Raw genomic sequence first — 6,345 nt, 5'->3', positions numbered from 1 at the left:
ATAACATTCAGGCAATAGTGGAGTAATGAGGTGAATTCGATGACATGTAAAGTATGTACTGTGAACAAGAATCAACAGGCTATCTCTTTTAATCTTGTATAACTGCTACTGTGCAACCTATATTTGTGTGAGTATCCTAATGGCTTCACATCTCAAATGGTGGGGATCATGGTCACTACATTTTAAATAGAGGCCTGTTGGTTAGAATTTTTATCCGGGCTCTTAAATCATCTAAAAATTTATGTTGCAGAAGCACTTGAAATATGTAATGTTTATCTGTGGGCTTCCAGGCTACAAACATGTCAACACCCATCTCCCTTATTAAGAGCTAAGATCATTTGATTGTTTTTGCCGGACCACGGTCATTTTCTGCATATCAGACCGGGACCTACAATTTATTGCCTATTCCGAATGGCAGGCTTGTTTTTTATACTCATTGAGAGGTTGGTGCGCTAACCCCTGGATGGGGGACACCCTTTGGTAGAAATTTTTTCTGTGGTCATGTCCCAGTTTCTGTTGTACCCCTGTGTCAAGAATGTTTTCTGACAAGGACGAACCGGGTATCGAATACGCGACACCTCTAAACATCCTTTGGTACTTTAGGAGAGTATCTTATCGACCTGGGCTACCGTGCCCCTTAGGAGCTAAGATAAGGAAATTAAGATCTTGTAACCACACAGTGATAGAAGAGAAGTTTTCAGGCCAAAATGCCATAGGTCTGTATGAGTTAATTTTGCTTAACGTGTCCCCAACACCCCAGCAACTGACGTCATCAGGATGTGTTGTAACTTTATATAATAAATTTTCAAATTTAGTTTGAAGTTATGACACCACCTGTTGATGGTAATTATTAGTCTTGGGAAACCCCTATATGCAAAACAGCCGCAAAGAAAGTGAGTGTAACTAGGAGATACTTCTACATTACAAAAAAAAGCTCTAATGTGATTGGTTAATTGAAGCGTGGGAATGGAATGATATCTACATTGCTGTATGCAAAGGGGGGTTATGGGGTGCTAACCTCCCTCAAGCCAAGATTATAGTGTTATTTTGCAGGGAAAAATGTAACCTCCCCAGAGAAAAAAAAAATTTAAACCCCCCCCCCCCGAGAAAATTCTGCTTACTCCTATGAATATCTACATTTATGTCTTAATGTCTGTGTACTATTCAGCATAAACCAAAAGTGGAAGCAAGTGCGAGAATGTAAACCGTAATAAATGAGTGTAAAAAGGAAAAAATATGTGTTTCTCTCTGATTAAAATTAGAATAATTCTGCCTATGTAATTTTTCATAAGTTAAAATATTTTGATAGGAAAAATGACATTCACAACAGAAACGTTGAGTAAAATAAATTCATACAGACTACCTTTTGTCTTGGGAATTTCACTTCCAATTGACAAAAGGCGCGAAAAATCCTATTAAATATTTGCACAATTATGGGTTTTTGTAGTCTTTCAAAAAAATAAAGACAAAATATTTTCTCTTCATCCGTTTAGATTAAATACAGATACGAAATCATCAAATTTTACAATGTTGGGGGCAGGAGCAGTAAAATCATTTCTACCCTCAAAAATCCCAATTACGAACCTGCGATTGACCTCGTGTTCAGTCAAACTTGGTTATGACATTGAAGATACTGTGAAATTGTTTCACTATTATTGAGTTGTTGTTGAAATCAAGGTTGCGACCCTTTTAGATCTTTATTTAAAATTGGAAAAATATATAATCGAATATGATCAAATTATATGCATGAAGTTAAAATTTTATGATTAGAGTGGACCATATTTTATATTGGAAAAAAAAATAAGGGAAACGGGATCATCACTTATTCTCACCAAAAATATTGTCAGGGAAATTGCCAGTTATTACCTATAAACAGCCTTTACGGTACATAAGGTGCTACAGCAAGTCTGCAGTTAATAAAAGTATATTCACGAAAAAAAGGTTGAACACATCGCATATAGGTGTGATTTATATTTATAAATAGTCGTGTGCAAATTTTTAAATTATGAAAACTATCTTTAATTTGAGTAAAGATTATAAATGAAAATAAGCTTCATTGAAAAACAGAAAAAATGAGACTTTTTGTAAAAAGAAACCAAAAGATCTCTTGAGGGGAGAAACACTGGAATTGTGTTGTGTGTACAGGGGCTGGATTCTCCCCTTGTCCTTAGCGAGGTTTTTCTCCTTAAGCCCGCTGTTTGTCCTTAATAAAGGAAAGGAGAAAAAATTCTGTATTCTCCGCTCGCTTTTCCTTAAATAAGGAAAGCTTTACTTCCTTACTCAAGGACAAAGATGGCGCTAGTGGAGGAGTGAGGAGACGCTCTCCTTAAGCTTGAGGACAACTACATTTCCCGTAATGGCGGTGGCGATGCGTGCTCTAATAGAAGATATATTCACATTCAAACAATCGTTTTCGTGTTTTTCGATGCTATTAATGCTTGATATATGCATTTAAGATGATGCAAGGAATTTAGGTTAACGAAAAATACAGTAAGGCAGCTATGTGAGGAGTTGCAGCCGAGATGACAAGACATGCTGTTGAGCGGAAGGGTAAGTTAACGTGATGAAACCGAATATTTTTTATTTTTTGTAATATTTTTAGTCATGACATATCACTCACTTTGCATGTTAATATACATTAAATTAGTCGAAATTTTTGGGAGAAAAATCCTACTGACTGACCTCGTCATAAAATATGTGCTGATCGCAAGATGATCTATGTGTGTGTGTAAGAGACATATTCGTAAATAAATTCCCTTCATAAATAGGAATAGCATGTATTATAGTAATATATTATGTTTGGCCTACCGATAATGCCGCATCTTATGTTTGTCTTATTAATGCTCATTTTCGGGTTGTCTTAATGACTGGAAACAGTTCAAGGCTCTCTAAACCCTATTATGAAAATGCCAATCGTGTATTTTGGATGTAAAAGTTGACATGCAAACATGATACACACACTCGCTATGTGCAAAAGCGCTTAAAAATTCCTGCATAAAAATGTAATGCATCCTAAAAAAACTACATGCCACCCAGTCAGACCCCACTATATATTTTGTTAAAAATTTATTTTTTAATTCAATGCAAAATGAGTGCCAAATTCTATATTTAACTCGCATACTTTCCTTAATTGCTGCAGGTTCTATATGTATCATGATTTTGAATTTTTTTAATGGTTGCATATATAACAGCTTATTAAGCACTTTATCAATGTATTGCATGAGTAATTAATTTTTATGAGTGAAAGTTTTAGTGGTATTAATGTTAATATTTTGTACTACAGAGTATGGAGAGTCTGGTGTATTCTAAAGGAAATGACAGGCAGATCTTGTATGATTTTGGCAAATTTCTTTAAAGGTAAGTCTAATTTTCCTACATTTTGTTTGAAATTTTTCTGTATCTAACCATTTATAATTTTGTAACATTGAACTTACATAGGAAATAGCATTATAAAGTTAAGTGTAATTCAGTTCTTGAAATAATGTGTATTTTATTTGAGAAGCATGCATTAAGGCGACGGACTACATGTGAGGTACTTTTTCAAAAACGTCATTTTGGATGAAATACTTGTGTTTTTAATTTGAATGTGGAATAAAACTAAGACATGTTTTTTAACATATGTAAACATAAGAAAATGTTTTTTCATAATATTTTGAAAAAAAAAATTTATATTGCCTAGAGTAATTATACATCTAAAATTAGTATTTATGCAAAACATTGTGAAATACTACTACTTATATCAACTTGTTCTTCACACAGTATGTTGCTATAATATTGTTTTGTTCAATGAACTAAAAGTTTTGAAATATAAAAAAATGAAAAAATTTTGAGATATGGTTGTTTACGGGAAAAAAACTTTATTTAAAAAAACTCAATATTTTAAATTCAAAATCATGTAAATCACAAAAAGTTTCAAAGATATTGCTTAGATCCTAGTTCATTGCATACTCATAGCTATACAGAACCTCCGGAAAAAATTTATATCTTGTAAAGTTTTGTAGGCATCAGGTTTGCAGCAGACAAGGATGATGTAAATCAGTAAATGCATTAACAAAAATGTTTCGCATACACTCCTAACATTCAGAATTCTCCATGTTTGTATGATAGAACTTCCTTTGCTTCAAATATCTCTAATTTAGACTTTCTTGCTCTTTTTTTTTTTATTCTGGTCATTTTTGCCAGTGTTGTATGATATCTCGAACATGTCACACTCGCATCGCCCAACCCAGAGTAAATAGACGCTAGTTCATCAACTAGGATTCCTAGATTTCTAGTACAGACAATATGCCTACATAGCCAGAATTAAAACGCAGAACTGCAATAGTCCCCAAAAGCATTGTTTGCAGTTCGATAAAAGTGCCCTTAGGGGCAAAATTCTCCAAATCACACTGTTGTTCTGCAGCGTACCATGCAAGCACTTCGAAACAGGGATTGTGCACAAGGACTCATGTATGTTGGCTTTATTACATTTATGCTGTCATTAGAGAGGCCAGCAGGAGATTTATCAGTAATTTTATGTCATTCACATGCAGCTTTCTGATGCTTACACTAACTGTCAGGTCCTATTGGACATTGTCCACGCGTGCTCTTTATCACTGGAGGAACAATGAAAAAATACAGCTGTAACTGCAGACTACTAATAAACCACACATGCACCTCGTTTATATTCCTTTGCGGATATTATGAAGAACTGGTACATGTTGGAATGTACGTGTAGTGAAAGCTGATGTGGAGTTTGTTTCGGTGTTTATGCTTAGTGCCCACAGGAGCCACTCTCTAACTATCCAAAACACATCAAGCTTTTTTCTCTTCACCGTCGATGGTGTTTCTCCCCCCCCCCCCCCACCCACGCTTTCTAATCCCATCATGCTCCTTCCCGATAGGGGGAAACCTTACAGAAACTATTTATCCACTTTCCAACACATGCCAATCATGTTAAATTCCTTAGCGAAATGTGTATATGTGGTGCAGTAGTATAAGTGGGACCTTGATAACTCAACACTCTTATAGGATCGAGAAAATTGTCCACTTAAGCAGGTGTCAAGTTAGCAAGGTTTCCATTTTATCTCACCTTCAATGATTTTTAAAAACTGTTTATGTATGTCCCTGTTTATAATTATTGTGAATAGGCATCTTTAATTAGGCAGAGAAATCATATTTGGATTGTGTGAAGATATTTTATCTCTAAATGAGCAGTGCAATTGTCCAAAATAAGCAAAAACTTGCTCTTTCTCATTTAAAGTGAGTTTGGTCTAGCTTTCCCAAACATCTGCTGCTCAAAAAGTTTCAGAAATCATTCACCCTACCCAAAGATGTGAGAGAATCTTTGACACATAATCAATTGTTGAATGAACATTGAAAAAAAAGTTATTTAAACACACAAGTGAGCAATTTTGTAAAATTTTTCGAACTAATCAACAAATGAACAATTTCTAGAAAGTACGCAGAAGGAAAATATGAGAGGAATGTGTGTGAAGTGCATATATGGTTGTTAGTAGTGTTCCATCACTATGGATACATTGAAATATTATTTGTAACTATTTAAAATGTTTTTAGATTTTTGACTTTGCTGAAGTGAGGGAGTTATAAAAAGGAAGAAATTACATTTCTGTTGACGACATAGAACTCAGTGCTCATGAAGTGTGCTGATGGAGAACTCAGTGCTCATGAAGTGTGCTGATGGATTTAATCCATGAATTTCTCAATTAAGTTGAACCTTCATTTTTAACTCTGTCATTTTTATGACACACACACAAAGCTTCCAATATTCATTAATTTATCGATTTACCCACTTCCTCCATTTCAGGTGAAAATGCTGAATGAAATGACCTTTCAGTGCTGACTTGGAAGTTGATCATCATGTATATTCATACGTAGCACGATCATATATGTGCATGTGAAATGATTTTGATGATACTGTATACAAGTATCTAATAAATTTATTCATGAGTTGTAAATAGGTGTTTTCTGTTTTGTGATTACAATTTTAAATTCGAAAAAAATCTATGGATGTTGCTTTATTGCAGTGAATTTGACGCAAGAATCAGTTGTTAAAAATACACGTGAATTTCTTATGCAACTGGATGGAATAACATAAAGTTAATCTATCCAAATTATAGTTACAATTTATTTTTTTATTAGATGCAGCTGAAAAAACAAAATGAACAGTTCTAAATAACCTTATTCTAATAACTTGAGTGTAAATACATTATAACAGATGTAATTACATAGTTGATAATTTGCTTGTTATGTTACAGTACAAAGTGGGTATCCTACCTAAGAAATCTCTGGTGAATACATTTCCCTGAGTGAGAGATCACACTTCTTTTGAGAATATAGTTTTTC

The 6,345-nt window shown here is 34.1% G+C and overlaps 1 long non-coding RNA gene across 1 annotated transcript; it reads left to right on the top strand.

Annotated features, from left to right (window-relative positions):
• Positions 1–2,574: 2,574 nt before the first annotated feature.
• On the top strand, positions 2,575–5,951 carry LOC149072508 (uncharacterized). The gene is made up of 3 exons (XR_016194365.1): positions 2,575–2,724; positions 3,284–3,357; positions 5,807–5,951. It is a non-coding gene; the product is annotated as an uncharacterized LOC149072508 (long non-coding RNA).
• Positions 5,952–6,345: the final 394 nt, after the last annotated feature.

Source organism: Pholcus phalangioides, unplaced genomic scaffold, assembly GCF_987345545.1.
Source record: "Pholcus phalangioides strain wild (caught in Gottingen) unplaced genomic scaffold, Ppha-v1.0 ptg000017l_1, whole genome shotgun sequence".
NCBI classification, from domain to species: Eukaryota; Metazoa; Arthropoda; class Arachnida; order Araneae; family Pholcidae; genus Pholcus; species Pholcus phalangioides.
This window is presented reverse-complemented; position numbering and strand designations above follow the sequence as displayed.